Genomic DNA, 18,703 nt, shown 5'->3' on the forward strand with positions numbered 1-18,703 from the left:
ATGTGTGAGATTGATCAGTGAGTAGCGACCCCATTATCTCCTGAGATGTTAATTACACTGTGCTCAGCTTGCATGTCAAAAGGCAGATAATTGAAGAAGGTAAAAGATGTGCCACACTTTATTTATGCTTTCACTTGCTGGTAGAGGATTTGCTCTCTCTTGTATGTCCTCTTCCCGCCTCATCTTTCTTCTCTCCCTTTTTTGTCTGCAGTGTATTTATTCTTCGGTAATATCACATTGTCATATAGCTGATACATTTTTGGAGTTATTATTCACAGTCCTCACTGTGACAGATGTTCTGTCCTGTCTCTATGTCACAGCTGTCTGCAGGGGCTGTAAAAATCCTAAAATGATTTAAATGAAATTACCTGAATTCAAGACCTTTAAAGGTTCTTGTATTTAGATGTTAGATAAATAGTTTTTTTGGACCTCCTGAAGATCTCTGTGCTGCATTCCCCCCCCCCCCCCCCCCAATTTTTTATGTGTCACTTATGCATGTGGACACATTGATAATTGCAATCTGTTTCTCAAATCAGCAAAGTGGAGTACAACCTCTTACAGGCCATCAAACTGAGGGAAGCTGCAACTTCTTAAACCTTATTAAATGTCTTAAACGTCATTGCCAGTTCTAGCTGTTTAGTCTTGGATTGTGATTCATGGAAAGTAGCTTTGCATGATTCACAGTTCAGAATATTTTCTTATGCATCATTTTGGAGCCCACCAGTTTTCTTTTAAGCAAACTCTCATCTGATCGGTTACCCTGAGATAACCATATTAATTCTCTCATTGGCTTCGTACAGGTCAGTGAGCAGAAAATAGCTGAAAGTGAGTTTAAACCAGTGGTTTGCAGTTATTGCTCAATTCTTTGACCTGATTTCATGAAAACCTGGTCATGGTTACTAGGAACATTCACCACACCATCAGTGTACATTTGTTAGAAAATAAATAAAGACATTACAAGTCCTGTTTAAAATTAGCTGTGATTTACTGTACTAGGATAATGCTGTGTAAAAATACACATGAACCATATATATATGCTTGGGCTGCAGTGGCTACAGCTGTTAAAGCATGAGCCAGAGTGTTGGAGAATGACAGACGAGTAAAAGAATGATGATGGAAACATTTTTGGGTGAGTTTTAGTACTTTAATCCGGCACTGGAATTACAGCATCTGTCCAGCGCAGTCTTCCCAGGTGTACATTGAGATGAGTCTGTGAGAAGCAACAGAAACTTATTTGCAAAAATACTGTTGCTATTGTCTTTTTGTTCTTTCTTTTCTTTTCTTTTTTTTTAAAACATTGTTTGTGTCTTCAGCGTAGTTCCCCCCACATCTGAGCACACGGTGTCTGTAAACTTCCTATTGACATTGTATAAGCCATAGGGGACATTTTGTATTTAAAAGAAAGAAAAAAAAAGTCTTGTTTGTTTTTCGCGTGCTTATAGAGATAGCGTTTCCTGTGGTTTCCTGTGGTATCTCTGTGTGCTGCAATTTACAAGTGCACGTGAATGCCGTCTGCACTCCCAAAAGTGAGAAAGTGCACATACATACACACACATATACGCAGCTATACATACACTCTGATGTTCTTTTCTTCTTTCTGTGTTGTCATCTTTGCTTGGGGCGGAGCCTCAAGCAAGTGGTCAGGCTGTGGTCATCTGTCTTTAGGGCTGATGGACAGCAGCATGATTTAGTGCATCACCTGGTGGACACTGTTAAAAATGAGCCCCTTAGATGACATAGTTAGACATGTTTTTTCAGCTGTTGTCTACTTTTATGCACTTTTTCCCCCCTTGCCTTACGTGGGTGAAATTCATTTAATCTTTGAATCAGAGTTTACAGTGACATCATCGGTGCAGAGAATAAGCAGCTGCACTGACGGGAAAAGAAGGAAAATTCACCCCTTTATGAAATTGTGTTCGAAGGCAAAGTTGAAGGTCAAGAGGGAGTTTATAGTAGGACTTTTTTTTTTTTGGAAGTGTTGAAATAAGAGAGCTGCTTAAAAGCCCACCCCTTCCTAACAGGAAACCCAGTGCAGAGATGAAGCCGTGGGGTGTAGCGCAGTTTCACCTTTGCTTTGACATCTTCTGGCTTTTCTTTACTTTGTCTGACCAATATCTGAAATCCATTAGCATCTTCCTACTTGTTTATGTGTAGGCCAGGAGGCTCCAGGAGGCAGACGGTGAACTTCATTGAATTTAAGGTTTTTATGGTATTAAGTTGAAGTGTCTTTTTCTCATTTTGACCACTTTTTGTGTGCCAGAGAAAGACCTCTGATCTCTCAGATGCTAGCAAGCTGTATTTTGCTGTGGCAGTGCAGCCTTATCTGCGCTTGAGGTCTGTACTTTAATGGGCTTTATTGATCTAAACAACATCAGGGGTTGCGGTGATGTTATTAAGGCAGAGATAACTTCTGTGTAATTCCACTCCAACAATATATTAGCCTTTTATTGGTCTAAATAACTTTGCCTTTTAGACAGTAATGCACCAGTAAGTCACAGCAGCTCTTCATGTCGGCAGGATCTTAATAAAGCATTTCCTCTGGACATCCTGCTGCAGAGAGAGTGAAAAACGACAGGTTAAAAGGCATGCTGGGAAGTTTCCATGCCATCACTGTAAATTATCTCTTTTGAATACATAAATAAAACTAGAAGCGAGCTGTGAACAGGAAGGGGTGGAGGTGGGATGGATTGGTGAAAGTTAATACAAATATCTTCCAACACCCTCTGTTTCACACATGGAGGTGCTATAAGGAAAAACATAGGATGTTCCAAAAGAAGCCAAACTGGAATACGTGCAACGTCATGTAGGCAGTAGCCGATCAGTGTTGTGTGCATGTGTCTGGTTTTTCTTTTTTTTTCTTTTTTTTTAAGAATGCTTCTATGTAATTTTTGAGGACAAGTGTAATTTAGATTTATCTACATTTGTGTTTTCATTTGAAATTTTGAGAGAAAATATATACATAACATTACAATTGTGGTCATTATTGTAGTAACAGTAAAAAAATACAGTCTAACTCAGTCATTCTGCTTAACAGAATTGATTTAGATGCAATTAATTTATAAAACAAATGCACGGTTTGATTAAAAAAAACAGAGTAGGGTTTTTTTGTGGCTGCTACAGGTTTGGAAAACTGTTTATTTCTTTATGTATTTTTGAATAGTTATTGACGCGTTGCCCATGGTGTATTGTGTGTATGCAAACTTATTTAATGGACAGCTGCAATATTTTTTTCCTTTCAAGGGCAGAACGCTGTATATCTAATATTTATATGAAATAACGAAGCCATTTATCTAGAAGTGTATTTTCCAGGGGTTGGGGGTAGGGCTCCATAATTTGCAGCTATTTAAAGCCTTGGTTTTGGTAATGAATTATTTTGTCATCTCGGCTGTGATGAGATTCATCTTTAATAACTGTAACAATTATTTTATTAAAAAGAGAAGCCATGCATTATGGCTATCTCGCCAAGGTCTCAAGCTGGAAGGAATTCTCATTAAGAGCATTATATTACCCCGGTGTGCTTTCAGCTGGATGTCCCGCTGAAATTACATTAGGTGTCAACAATGTTTGTGTTAGAAGTAAGCAGTCATATTTACAGAGGCTAGCTTTTTTCATTTGCTGCCTGACACTGGGAGATGTATTAAAAAAGATACTAATGCTCCATATCTGATTAAGTCACGTAGAGTGAAACTCCTTTAAAGTGTTGACTTTTAATATAAAGCAAGCACTGTTCTGTCATCAGCAAAGACGTACATCTTTATTCAGAACTTTTGATTGCTTGAGCTTTTTTATTTATTAATTTTTTTGTGATTTATTTAGCTGGCACACACGACTGTAATCACCCCTCATTCCCTCCATTTATAGCTCCCAAACTATAAGCATCAGGTTGTTTGTGTCATGATTGATTTATCAGTGATTTTCATCTACATCCTGTGTTCCTTCTGATGGTTAGCGTGGTGTGCAACATTGTATTTTGTTAATGGTCCCGGGCCCAGGGTTGCTGCTAATGACATGGTTGTAATTGTTTGTCAGTGTGATAATGTGTGATTTCCTATTTCCATGTGAAGTTGGACATTTGATGAAGGAGGGATCTTGTCAGGAAGACAAAGTGCTGTCATTTGTCACCAGCTAAATGAGCTTCTCACCAGACATCCTCTCAGTTTTCAATGGCAATATCATATTCACGGATCCCCTTTTGGGCCATTGCCATGATTTCCACATTATCCAGTGCATGGTATTAAAGAAATGAATTAAGCTTGTTCTGGCTTCCTTCAACACGAAGCACAGAAATCCAGATGAAGGCAGAGATGTATTAAAATCACCTGATTTTGATGCAAAGGTCAGACATTGTAAAACTGAGATTTGAACTAAATCAACTATGAGAAACATGGTTTCGCTCTCTTAGTTTGTGCTCTTTGCTGACATATAGAAATATGTTAACTGTATTTCCAGAAAGACAGAAGTGAAATTACCGAGTTTGGTAATCTTTTATTCTTAGTGTTTGCAAGCAGTCATCACTTCCTTAAATTTAACATTTTTAAATGGAGAAACGGTTTCATCATCTTCACAGGAAAGACTTTGTCAGTTCATGTCACCGTGTACCTTTTTTCAGGGGCAAAATATAGAGTCAAGTTAAGTTGAATAAATATGATTTTTGATTTGGGAAAATGAAAGTTGGGAGTTTGCTGTTGCTGCCGTGCTAAACATTATTTTTACCGAAATTTGGATCATTTCTTATAGTTGCCAATTGATTAAAAATAGCTGCGAGTGATGCATGAACTGGGTTTGGGTGGTGAAATGGGGCATGCCAGAAAAAGTTGGGGTCAGTAGTTGTCGTAGAACATGAACATGACAACTTTCATTGTTTGCCTGAACATTGTATATTTGTCCATTTCACATCTCCTGTAACATTAGAAACTTATGGGGCACATGATTGCAGCACTTGAAGGTCTTTGAAGTAGTTGTTCCCTTAACACACTGCCTTTGTTTCTGATTCAGCTTGTTCCATATTGTGGGGTTGGGGGGCAGATTCTTCCTAGTTAACAATCTAATGAGCCAAACAAGACAAACAAAAGAGAGGTGCACCGAATAGGCCTCCTGAGGTCGGGGGAGCTGCCTCATGTCACAAATGCTCTTCTGTCTTCCTTTTCCACTCAATATCGATTCATGTCTTCAGTGGTTATGCGCTGTCCGCTGTACACGGGTGGTGTAATCAGCTAAATGTAGCCTCTGCTTTCTTATTATTACCTGGGTGCTTAACACTGGTGGGGTTTTTTTTCTCTTCAAGGACAAATGGTGTAGGAGAAGGCAGATCCCGTGTGAAGTCCCTGAGCCCTCGCCGAGCGGCAGATCTCTTTTCAGCGCCAGCTGTTCTCTCAGATACACCAGGCCGTGCTGAAATTCTCTTAATATAATTCTAGGGGCTCAGGAGAATAGTGCAAAACAAGCGTGCCAACGAGGAGAACGTTGAATTTTTCATCAGCGGGCTTCAACTAGCTGAGTTAGTGGGCAGCGCTCTCATTCATGAGCAGATGTTCAGTGCAGTTACACTCTGCAGTTAATGTGAACTTACTGGCCTCTCTGCCATTGGCTGCAAGGACGTTGGCAGCAATCTGGCATCTGAGAATTACTCCCAGTAAAAGGCGCAGTCCTGGAAAGCGTTGCCCCGGCCTTTTTTAGCCACTTCCCAGCCCAGGAGCTGGATTGTGGACAGGGGAAGGCACTGACAGCTCATCCGTCTTCAGTCCGACAGTGATGAAACACTCGCCACTGTTTGCCGGGGGAATAGCACTGAAATTCCTGCAGATAATTTTCACATTTTACGTTCACTTCTAGTGACTGGATAGATGTGAACCAACGGCACTCAGCAGGTGAAATATATTTCAGGTGTGTCTGAAAAAGAAGTACTTAAAGATACCTGCCTCAGTTGTTACAGTGAAAGAGTACATACAGATGTATTATTCCAGTACCCCTGAAAGAGGAAACTCAGAGAAGAGGCACCTGTAAGGGGGAGCAGTTTGGCTCTGGTACGTCTGTAGCTGTAACCAGCTGGTGCTGTGGTCAGCCTGGTGGGCTGTATCCTCTCCCAGCCTGGTGCTTCAGACATCTGCATGCCCAGGCTGCCTAGCTTGAATTTGATGTGGTCGTACAGATCTGTAATAGTTTCATCCAACTAGGCAAAAGGCTGTTTGACTGGTGTGTGTGTGTATGCGACATCAAATTTAGTAGGTGGCATGCCAATCATCTCGAGCTTGTGTGAAAGTCATCACAGTAAAGTTGTGCATATGGGACTTAAACAGTGCAAATGACAAGCTCTTGTTTCTCTGCATGTCTCATTTTCACTTTCTAATTGGTCGTTTTCAGGTTGGCTTTACGAGAGCAAAACTAATTAGTGTTTCTAAATTCAGCAGAAAAAAAGGCAGTTGGGTTGATTGTTCTGGTTTCCTCTCCTGTGTCAGGCGCTCAACAAGAAAATAAGACTAATCATTTTCAAATTGCTCGTATTTTTAAACCCCAGAGCTGAATGTCATTCCTGGTCTCTTGGCATTTTGTTTGGCAAGATCAGGGAACCGTGGTTGCCCTCTCGCCTGTGTGCTGTCTTTGTGATTCGTGGGAAGTTTGGACTTGGGGCCAGTGGAAAAAAACAATGTGTTGTGTTTTAGGTGGGGTTGTTTCTGCTTTGATTGGGAATGTCCTGCTGACAGGAGCAGCCTCGCAAGTTTACAGTAGCTGTGACATTGGCGTTACCTTTATTCAAAGTCCTCCAGCTGCATTGAGCCCTCAGGAAGCTCAGCGCAGGCCCACATGGGCGGCTGATGGCCCAGAGAGAGGAGAATGAGCCCTGTTTGAGTTGGCAGACGCTCCCCTCTTGGGGAACTTTTGCTGCCTTTGCAGAAAGGCCAGTGGCGGCAGCTCTGGCGGGGCGGCGGTGATTCTTGGGGCAGGATGGGCTTTTTCCACCTCTCCTCCCATTCAGGAAACACATTTCGCCGTCTCTTCCCTGCGTGTTTGCAAACGGAGGGAAAGAGTTAAGGCGAAGGGGCATGGGGCAGTAGAGCTGAATGACAGAGCACGGCTGTAAGAGGCTGAGTGCTAATGTGTGGCAATTTGAAAAGGGCGAACAAGCTATTTCAGAAAGCACGAGTGTTGTGAGAAGTCAGTGCAGTGGAGCTTTATTTATACCGAACAAAAACATTTACATTTTAGTGTTCTGTAAAACATGCTCTATTTTTATTTTTCCACCGCCACTGCGGGGATTCATTCTTCAGAAGGCAGTAATTAAAACGCGGTTGATCTTAGGTTAGGGAGGAGGAGTGCTTAAATGCAATTAGAGCAATGTTCAAATTAATTTGGACTCAGTTACAGTTGTTGGAATTTGTCATTATTTGTTTAATCAAGGGAGTTCTTGTTTGAGAGACTAAATCTAGATCCACTGATATGTAAACGGTCCACTGAGAAGCCTGTTCAAACCTATTATCTGCCTGACATGAATATTAATTTGAAAGTGACCTTTTTTGTGACCTTTCAGTTTTGAACTCACACTTAACTGAGAGGTGCATGTGGTTGCGTGTTGTGACAGCATGGTTATTATTGAAAAAGCTGATTGTGGAAAAATAAGTATGTTCTTGCTTTTGTCACCTTCACGTTTGAAATAATTTCCACTGTTTCTCTTCTTTTTTCCATTCTGCCACCCCCACCCCTTAACTTTCCTTTACTACCTCCTCTCTTCTTCTCTCCTCCCCTTCTGCTGACTGCTTGCCGATCCAGCCAGGACACTCCAGTGGTGACATCCTGTGGAGCCATAGATTAAAGTAAGTACCTCACAGAAACATCAGTAGACACCAGCATTTGGTTAAGAAACACGACTCGTGCACCAGCTTTTGGTGCATTCTTCCTAATGTCTTCTCAAAGAAGGGCATTATATGGTAATAGTTGTGAGTTTGAATGCCACAGGATGATAAGAAAGGTTTTGCATAGTAACCGATTTCCTCTTTTCCTGATGCCGTTGCATGTTGACATGAGTTTGAATGCTTAAATGCGTGCAAGGGGCCAGGTCAGTGAGTCGTGCTGGTGTTCAGAGTTAACTGTGAACCTGAAAAGTAAAGAAAATTGCAGATAGTGTGCTGGCTCATGTCTGCATCCCCAGACTATCCTAGAAGTCATTACTCCTTGTGTGGTGTATAAACACGTCAAAAACAAACAATGACCCTGGGCAGACTCCACACTGCAAAACAATTTCAAAGCCTGCAGTGTAGTGTAAACACAAAACATGGCTAACCTTCACGCAGGGAAGACTTCACCTTAAACCCGGTGTTTGTTTTATAGTCCCTGTCGACCTTGGTCAGATATAGTTTACATCTCTTTGGTTCTTTCAGGTCGATGTAGCTTGGGTTCTGTGCTGACATTTACGGTTGAAGCTTTTCAGTAAACAACATGTGGCTCGGAAACAGACTATTAATGGAGATCTTATTAGTCAGGTGTTCACATTAAAAAAAGATAGAGATGAACTTTGCTCACAGTGGTGATTGTGACATGACTGATATTCAGTGTTGTTGTAAACCAAGTGTAAACACTGCCTCGCGGGGTGTAGATTTCCCATACAGACACTCTATGTATCGAGCAATGAATATTCATTTTCTCCTCTCGTAGACTCTTCTGCCTCTGTGAGCTCTTTCACACTGAGCCGGGGGTGACTGTAAGGCGAGGTGAACCCATATTTTTAATAAAGCCCAGCTGCTGAATGATCAAATAGAGTCTCTAATTAAAGCCTGAGTGTACACCCATGTAAAATTCTCTCTGGAATGCTAACAACCTGTGATATTTCCAGAGGAATTTGCTGTGAAGGTCTCAGAGAAGGAAAGGGATTCAAGTGTTTGGGGTTCAGAGGGAGGAGGGGCAGTGTTCGTGTGGCAAGGCAACATGTTGTTCACATCCGTGTCAGATTGAGGCTAATGAAGGCCAGGCTGATCCTTGGATGCAAGCCTTAAGTAAATGATCCCTCTTTGAATATATTAGCGCTCCGTAGCAGCGTTGTGCCTCCCTGCCGTGCCAGCGCTGCTACGTGTTGTCTCGTGGTCTGACGAGGCCAGTCGAAATGGCAGTCACGGTGTTCGATCACGCCGTGTGCCGTTGAGTGTGATTTCAGTTTGTTTTACAGCAGTGATGTTACATTGACTTGGTGGTGAGGGAGTACTCTGGCTGATCATTTCCAGGTTAGTGTGTCTGCAAAACAGTTTGATAGTAAATGGAAAGTATGAGTGTTGTGTCATTTGGCAATGTAAATGAGCCATCTCAAATTTTTCCCCACCCTCTTAAGAGGGATTGCATTTACATAGCAGGCAAGGGTTTGATACTCAAGCAGATGGTTCGTGTAGACAAAAGCTGAATTTACTGTTATTTTTAGTGTAGTTTTGAATTTAGTCATTTCTGTTCATTTTTGTCTTTTTCGATTAATTTATTCAACAATAATCGGAAAAAAAACACAGTTTTAAATTCAGTGAACAAATATTGCTATCAGAACTGTTTCCACTGCAATTTATGGTCACAGCAGCACTTAACATGGAAATGAATCCTAAGCTAGTAATTATAAAGCACTTTGGATTATTAATTGGAAAGACAAGGACATAGAAATGAAACAATTGTGAATGCACCCCTTCTAAGCTGCTGTAGCATCTCATTAATAAATACCTTTCTGGTTCTTTAGTGCTGTGCCCGCCTTGCTGATTGAAACAATGTCATTTGATTTTCGCTGATAAAGCATCTGTGCTTCATAGATGGATGGATTGGATGGATCCAATTAGCCATAGTCATCGCTCATGTATTTAAGCTGACAGTGGAAGTCTTGCGTAGAATATCCTTGATTTTGGTAGTTTTGTGAGGCGCTCATGCAGAGTACTTTGAAAGCCCATAAAGAGCGGACTGTGAAGAATGCTCCCTTGATGCAGCTTTGATTTACAGCAAATTTTTTCAATTAGACGTGGGAGGGAAGTAATTGATTTTCAGTAGGTAGTGTACAATGATTGGAAATTCTTAAAGGATGAGAAAGTGACCAAGATCCATAACTTTTTTCCTTTCACTGTGTATTATATACAATCAGCGCCGCAATTACTTGGGGCTTTTACTTAACATTTCATACAGGTTTTATTAGTAGGTAATGCATCTTTTTATACAGAGCACTCACATTCTACAACCTACACATTTACAGCAGGTTATGAGGATTGATGGCTTGTAGTAGCAGCTGCACAGGTGCACCTAGTGTCTCATAAGGCATTCTGACCTTCTGCACAGCACATACCATGCTGGCCTGTTTGTAAACGCCAGCCCTGTTTGTAAACACGAACAGAGAGATGAGAAGCAGATTTGCCCCGGTCGCGCTCACAAGACAGGCACAACACAACGTGACAAGCAACAGATGTGTCACACAGGCTGAAATCAAAACAGCCGTCCAGCATGGAGTTGTGCACACCATCAGACATGGATGCTGTGATGAGGCGGGGAGGCAGCGAGCACTGCTGGCAGATGAGACAAGGCAGCGCCTCTGCTGCTCCCAGCTTCCTGTCTAGAAGAGGACAGGCCTGTTTGTAGGCTGCTTTGACACTCCTAGTCACTTTGTCATCTGGGGTGCTCACTGCAGCTCTGATCACATGTACACATTGCATTCAAAGAGCGTCATATCAGCCGTGTGACAGGTAGGCTCCCAATGAGACAACAGCCAAAGGGGATGTCCTTTTCAATACACTGTGCGAGCACAAATGCACAGTGCGCCAAGGCAAAATAACATCATATGACATCATTCGGAATGCTCTTATGCTGTCTTCTCTGTTTGGAAAGATGGTGCGGGTTTGGTTCTGCCCTGCCTAATAACAGAAAGGTCTTTATGGAGATGCATGTCCACTCCGTGCAAACCGACAGTTTGACAGCAGCAGTAAAAGTGCAGCTTCACACAGGCAGCACACTAATAATATTCTATCATATAATCTGCCTTTTGCCACTGCCCCATAAGCAAACAACACGGCTTCACTTTGAGCCATGGGAAGAGAAACAGGAATCCGTCATCAGAACAAGTGCATGAATGAAGGTGCGGCAACAGCTGCTTGACTGAGCACATACAACAGACTGTCACCCCACATCTGTTTACCACTTTGACAACCACATGAGTGTTTATATCCATGAGTGTAATTGAGCTATTTTCCCGAGGGCAGCTGTAACCCACACTAAGTTATAGCCCAACTTTCCATTAAAGCGTGGGGGGAAGTTTTACTGATAGCAATCACGCTCAGCAACACTGCTATGTAAATACAGCTTATCAGCTTTGCCAATTTGGTTAAGTGGCATGTACGTGGGTGATTCAAACATCTAGCTCTGTGGCTGTGACACTGGCCACATACTGGAGACATTTAATAAACATTGGTAACTTGCATTATTAACAAGTATATATGCAGCAAGAACATAATAATGAAAATGATGGCATGTCAAACCAATATTGTGCGGAAAAGATGCAAATAAACTGAAAAAATATTCAGGCTGCCATGTGGTCAAACTTAACTGTCTGCATGCAGCATGTACAGTATATGGAAATTGAAATGGGAATATCTAGATCTAAAACGTGCCATTTAAATATTCAAATGTTAACACCAAACAATATAATGCATTATGGCTTTTAGTATTTGCATACAACTCTGTTTGCTGCTGTAAGCTGGGGGTAATACAAGGAAGAGAGAGGGAGAAAGATAGTGAGGGAGAAACACTGAGCGGATATGGAGCACACAAACAAAGCCTTTGTGTGCCAGTAATAGGAAAATGACATTTGATTACTGTGTGAATTTTTATGGTAGCTTAATTTAACAGTTAATGGTTATTTTGTATATCTTTAAGTCTTTACTGTTTTAGGGAAACTACAACTTCCATCACACACTGAACCTGTGCTAATTTGTAGATGGCTCTGTCTTGATGCATGCTCAGTCATCCAGGTAAGTAAATCCCAAAAGGTTGATTCTGTTCATCTGGACGTAACGTTTTCAGTGGGAGAAACGTTTCGTCACTCACAACAATGGGCTGTGACCTCACAGTTCCCCATTGTTCAGTCTGTGGTGCTAGTTTCAGGCACTGTTTGTAAGGTTGGGGAAACCTGCAGTCAGCTGAGACTGAAGAAGTCACTTGGACGAGTGACGAAACGTTTCTCCCACCGAAAACGTTACGTCCAGATGAACAGAATCAACCTTTTGGGATGTAGACGGATATTTTTTAAAACAATGTAAATCAGACGTTAGCTGAAACTACCATTTATTCTTGTTTGATGGAGGTCATGTTGATACATGTTTTTTCTATACTTTCCATTTTTGTAAAATGTATTCCCAGTTGCAGCGTCTCATTTTCAAGTGAAGTTCATTCAAGATGTTCAGAATTTGGCCATTATTGAAAATCTATTGCACCTGGTAAGGTTGGGGAAAATGTTAAAATTATCTGTACTGTCTTGGTTTGCAAGTTAATCATTTCCCAAATTGAATTCACATAGGGGCAGGCCAGTAAGCGAGGTCAACCACTCACTGACTGCCAATATACAGTATTTGTCCAGTCGACTTGCCCAAACACAGGAGAAGTGCTTCTGTAAAAGTAGAAACCTTTAGCTCTTGAGAACTGTGTCAGATTTATTTATTTCCTTGTTCTTAATCATTCATTTACGGTTACAAATAAACTGCTGTATTTGTTACTGAAGAAAATGCTTGTTTAAGGAAATGAATGTATTTATTTATTGTAGCACCTGTGACTTGCTAGGTGGCAGGATCAGATATCACATAGCTACAGACAAATGAAGCAGTCGTTTGACCACAGGAACAGTGGCTTAGTTTCACAAAAATACATTTCAAATATAAAAAACATCATCCACAGATAAAAAAAAACAAGGTCAGTGTACAGTGTTGATGAGAATGTAACACAGTAAGGGGAATTGTTGAAAAGAATATATCAATGGGCCAATAGGCTCGACTATAGGAGCACAGGGGTGTGTTCAAATGAGACACAGAGACAAGAATGTAACTCAAAAGAACCAGCCAACTTTAGTGACATAAACCATAAGGTTGACAAGCACAGGTTAAAGACACTTTACAATGGTAGAAAGGAAACTTACAAAAATTAAAAGAAAAGTAAAACACAAACTACTAAAGCAATGACTTGGCCAAGTGTTATTTTTGGTTTTCAATGTTTGGGTTTCAATGCTCGGGTGCACCCTAGTAACCTGACTCCTTAACTCTTATAGAAACAGATTACACAAATCCAATGTACATTCAAATGAAAATCTCACACTCTTTTCACATGTGGAGAATGCTCTACACAACAGCTCATTATTTAAAGTCCCAAATAAAAAATGTCCAAGGGGTAAAGTCCAAAAAATTCCTAGGGTGTGAAAGAAAATAGGGATGAAAGAATGTCAGTCAGTGGTCTTATGTATAACCAGCTGTGCGTGAAAGTGTGAGTGATACAGTCCTACCACACCGCAAGGTGCAGCAGATCATCAAGTGGAAAAGAAGCGAATCTCAGTCTCTCTAAGTCCAGGTGGGAAGGCTCGCCATCTATTTCACCGGAGGAATCCACCTCAGGAACAATTCAGCATACAAAAAAAACCTGACCTGTCAACAGACAGGGTCAGAAGAGCAATTCAAATATTAATTATGCTGTTCTAGCTATAATTCACAACTTAGGATTTTGTTTAAATCACATTCAACATAAATTTGCAATAAAAATACTCAATTTTGCAAAAATAAAACATCTCTCTTACATAAACTATGCATTAAACCAAGTAAAGTCAGTGCATATGCATATATGTCGCATATGCGACAATTATTAATCAAACAATTGAGATTAATTCAGTTTCTCAACGATAAAATGTGAAACAGACATGAACTAACTGAGACATACAACATGTGCTCACCGATCTCAGCGCATCACGGCCGAAGACAATGGCATAGTGTCTCTCGGTCGGAAAATGCAGGGCTCTAAATAACGTAACAGGACATGTTTTCTCTTTAATAACCGTAATACGACATGAAGGAAAAATAAACATAAGTTGCGCTTCAAGTGTTACCTTGCTTCTGGAAGCAGATTGAGATGAACTTCCAGGCAGTTGATAGCAACCAGAGCTAACAAAGGCTAACAGTTTACCTCCACGTGGTACTTTCTAAAGTCACCAGAAAAATGCAGCATTTGCCTGTTTACTCACTGCGGCTACTTCTAACATGAAAGTTAGCTGATAACCAGTGAACTTATGTGCAACACAGTTGGTTGCAACTTATATCTAATACTTTTTTTCCAGCTCAAAAGCTTCAGTCTCTCTTTTCTCCTGCCAGCACGCGACTACCTCCACACATAGCAGCAAACACAGAGCACGTAGGTGGGACATACAGCGGCAGACTGCTCTCCCATTGGTCAAAACATACTGGGACCTGTGCATTTCGATTGGTTGGGCAGGCTGTCCATCTCTCCTCATATCAGTCCTTAAAGTGGTACCCCCATTTTATGTGGGTTACACCCTCCCCTCTTGATGGTATGCCCGTCCCTGGGCATCTGCAGGGTGGCACTGAGTTACACTGCTTTGACCTTTCCAACATAATTACTAGTTGGATCTTCAAATCCATTTAAAGAGCTAGTCAATGCCTCACTTAGGCCTTGAAAAAGAGAATTCACCACCGTTATCAGAGGATTCCCAAGTGTCACATAATGCAGTCTCTTGGGCTTTGCTTGCAATCTGTTAGAACGACGAAGAGATGGCTCAGTATCTTGAAGTCCATTATTCTGGATCATCACAGGTTCAGGCTGTTCAGTAACAGGTCTGTTCACATCACTTAATCCTTCTTCACATGCTGCATCAGAGCTCGTCCCATCATCTTGAGGAGCTTCCTCAGACTGCTGCAATTCTGAACTTTGAGGAAGTCCTTTGGCTGAGTCAAGCCCATGCAATATGTTTGCTTCAGGTGAGTTGTCACGTTCAGGTGAGTTGTCACGTTCAGGTGAGTTGTCACGTTCAGGTGAGTTGTCACGGTCAGGTACATCCTGAATCATTCCTTCACCTTCCTCTACAAGGGATTTAGTGGCAGGAGGATCAGGTGGAAGTGAAACTGTAGGCACCTCTGGTTCTGCTGATTGTCTGACCACACAAGGAGGTTTACTCAACTTGTGAGTTTCATGTACTGGGACATATACGTCGGACTTTGATGTAATGAGAGGGCGAAATGTCCAATCAGATACATCATCCATATCAGAGGGAATTTCATCTTCCCCCTCGACAACAGAACACTGCCTTGTTCTGGGTCTCCTGTTTGGATGGGTTTTGACTGTCTCGGGTTCTGCAGCTGCTGACAGAAATCCACATGGGAGAAGCAAGTCACGATGTAGAGTCCGCACAGGTCCATCTTTACCCTCAGGTTTAACTGTGTAGACCGGCATTTCTCCAGCTCGCTTAAGGACAATGTAAACATCCGTTTCCCACTTATCTGCCAGCTTATGTTTTCCACGCAGCTTCACATTTCGTACAAGAACTCTGTCTCCACTCTGCAATGTTGATTCAACCACTCGTCGGTCAAATCTGGCTTTGTTGCGACCTGCATTCTTTTGTGCATTATTTGTGGCAATCCGGTAGCTTTCTTCCAAGCGAGATTTTAGGTTACCGACGTACTGGGAATGAGTCTGCTTAGTAGCATTAGTGGGCAACCTAAAGATTAAGTCAATGGGCAGTCTTGGTTGCCTCCCAAACATCAATTCATAGGGGGAAAATCCAGTCACGTCACTCTTCGTACAATTATAAGCATGTACCAGAGACTTGACGAAGTCTCTCCAGTGGAGTTTATCTGACCGATCCAGTGTCCCAAGCATCTGGAGAAGAGTGCGGTTGAATCTCTCAACCGGATTCCCTCTAGGGTGGTAGGGGGTTGTACGCACTTTCTTCATGCCAGTAAGTTCACAGAGTTCCTTGATGGTCTTTGATTCAAAGTCAGGACCCTGATCACTAAGAAGCTTTTCGGGAAAACCATAATGGACAATGAAGTTGTCCCAGAGACACTTTGCTACAGTCTGTGCTCGTTGATTTGGAGTTGGCACTGCCACAGCATACTTTGTGAAATGGTCAGTTATGACCAATACATCTTTCGTGTTTGAGCGATCTGGCTCTATTGATAAAAAGTCCATGCACACTAGTTCGAGAGGTCTGCAGGTCTTAATGTTTATCAATGGAGCAGCTTTCTCTGGAGGTGTTTTTCGACGAATACATCGCTCACAAGATTTGACCATTTTTTCTATGGTCATGTGCATTTTCGGCCAATAAAATCTGGCCCTTGCCAAGTCTACTGTTCGTTCGACTCCAAGATGGCCCATATCATGATGAAGGCTTGTAAGTGCTGTGGCTCTTAGCTCCTCAGGGAGCACAAGCTGATATGAGGTGTTGGGACCATCTTGCCGCTTACGGTAGAGCACCCCGTTCTGTATTTCAAGCCGATTTAACTCTCTGAGTAACAGGGGAAGTTCTGGTAGCTCTAACCTAAGGCTGGGAGGTGGAGTTTCGCCAGTCTCCAAGAGTACAATCACTGCATTGATAGCAGGGTCCAATGTCTGCTTTTGCCTCAACTCCTTCTCAGAAATTGAGTGGACAATGGGAAGCCCATCCACTTGCTCCTGTTGGAAGCAGTCGGGAATAGCTGTGGACTGGTGAGTGAGGGATTCAACTAAGGTCAACCCAGAAGTGGTGGATCCAACATTAGCTACGGCTGAGGTGACCATATGGCGCTCACAAATAGCCTGAATTACATCCAAGGGAACAGTCTCTGGACTCTCAGGGTTGCTCAGATGGTACAGTGTGAACTGCCGGATTCTCTCACTCTCCTTCTTAGATGCATAATCATCCTCTGGTGGACTGTGAGGACGACGCGAGAGCGCATCAGCATCCATATTTTGTTTTCCCGCTCTGTACTGAAGACTAAATGAATAGGTGGAAAGACTGGACAGCCACCTATACCCTGTTGCATCAAGCTTTGCAGAGGTCAAGATGTATGTAAGAGGGTTGCTGTCAGTCACTACTACAAAGTCTGTACCATATAGGTAGTCAGAGAATTTTTCCGTGACTGCCCACTTAAGGGCCAAAAACTCCAGCTTATGGGCTGGGTACTTCCTCTCACTCTTTGAAAGACCACGACTTGCAAAAGCTATGACCCTGGACTGTCCATCTTGTACCTGATATAAGGCAGCACCAAGGCCAATGGTACTGGCGTCCGTATGTAAAACATATGGAAGCTGGGGGTCTGCAAATCCCAAGATTGGAGCGGAGGTTAGCTTTGCTATTATTTGGTCAAAGGCCTCCTGACATTGAGGTGTCCAACGCTGACCAAAGGGTTCCTTTGGGTTGCGATACTCTGAATTTGCGTGTGTCCTTGGCTTGTTGTTCCGCTTCCTAATTGGTGGGTAGCCCGAGGTTAGTTCGTTAAGTGGTCTGACAATGACAGAGTACCCCTGAATAAACCTTCGATAATATCCAGCAAATCCTAAAAAGGACTGAAGTTCCTTAAGATTTGTGGGGATGGGCCAGGTCTTTAAGGCCTCAACTTTGTCAGGGTCAGTCTCTACTCCTCTTGCGGAAACAATGTGACCAAGGTATTTTACCGAGGTCTGAAAGAATTTGCACTTTTCTGGTGCCAGTTTCAAGCCATATGACATCAGTCGTTGCAGGACATGTTTCAAACGCTGTTCATGTTCCTCCAGGGATGATGAGAAGACAATCAGGTCATCAATGAACACCAGAACCTCTTTGAGATTCACATCTCCTACACACTTCTCCATCAATCTCTGGAACGTCGAAGGCGCATTTGTGATCCCCTGGGGCATCCTATTAAATTCCCAAAATCCAAGTGGGCAAACAAATGCGGTCTTATTCTTGTCTGCTTCCTCCATCTCAACCTGGTAGTATCCAGACTTGAGGTCTAGGACCGAAAACCACTTAGAACCCGCAAGAGCACTGAATGCATCTTCCAATTTTGGAAGGGCATAAGCATCTTTGATGGTCTGCAGGTTCAGCTTTCTGTAGTCTACACACAGACGAACAGAGCCATTCTTTTTACGAACGACAACAATGGGGGAAGCAAACGGGGACTCAGATTCTCGTATAACACCAGAATCAAGGAGTTCCTGTAGATGTTGTCTCACAGCATCCACATCATTGGGGTGTATGGGACGTGCTCTTTGTTTAAAGGGTGTCTCATCACTGAGTTTGATATGGTGTTTGACTTTGTCAGTGTGTCCAAAGTCCAATTCGTTCTGAGAGAAGACATTTGGCATGTCGTTTAACATGTTTGTAACTCGTTCCTTCCATTCAGTGGGTAAGGGCGAATCTCCAAAATCAAAGCTGAGTTCTGAGGAAGACTTAGCTTGAAATTTAGAGCAGTCTGGTTCTCTGACAGTTTGCTCTTTGTGTAGCACTTGCAAGATAGCATTAACATCTGCCAAAGGTGTTTTGGGGGGTATGACAATGTCATGGTTGGTTTCATTTCTCACTACGACAGGGAGAAGACACTGACGTTTGCGTGGTAAAGTGACTGCAATTGCTGAAACTAGCAAGCCATTTGGTAGTGAAGAAGCTGAAGGATGTTCAAGGACAGCATCTCTTTGCATGTTCACGGGATTTACATTGACAGAGGCCTCCAGGACAACAGTCTGTCCTGCAGGAACGACT

The 18,703-nt window shown here is 42.3% G+C and overlaps 1 protein-coding gene across 8 annotated transcripts in view; it reads left to right on the plus strand.

Annotated features, from left to right (window-relative positions):
• foxp1b (forkhead box P1b) overlaps positions 1-18,703 on the plus strand; it is a 155,970-nt gene that overhangs the window by 25,720 nt on the left and 111,547 nt on the right. For all 8 annotated transcript variants that reach the window (XM_085273056.1, XM_085273069.1, XM_085273055.1 and 5 more), the window contains one exon: positions 7,765-7,808. The gene's annotated coding sequence lies outside the window, so the exon portion shown is untranslated. The remainder of the gene's footprint in view (positions 1-7,764; positions 7,809-18,703) is intronic.

This window comes from Mchenga conophoros, linkage group LG5, assembly GCF_057382185.1.
Source record: "Mchenga conophoros isolate Kocher_MC1m ecotype Shallow Benthic linkage group LG5, M_conophoros_male_GT1.1, whole genome shotgun sequence".
In the NCBI taxonomy this organism is placed as follows: domain Eukaryota; kingdom Metazoa; phylum Chordata; class Actinopteri; order Cichliformes; family Cichlidae; genus Mchenga; species Mchenga conophoros.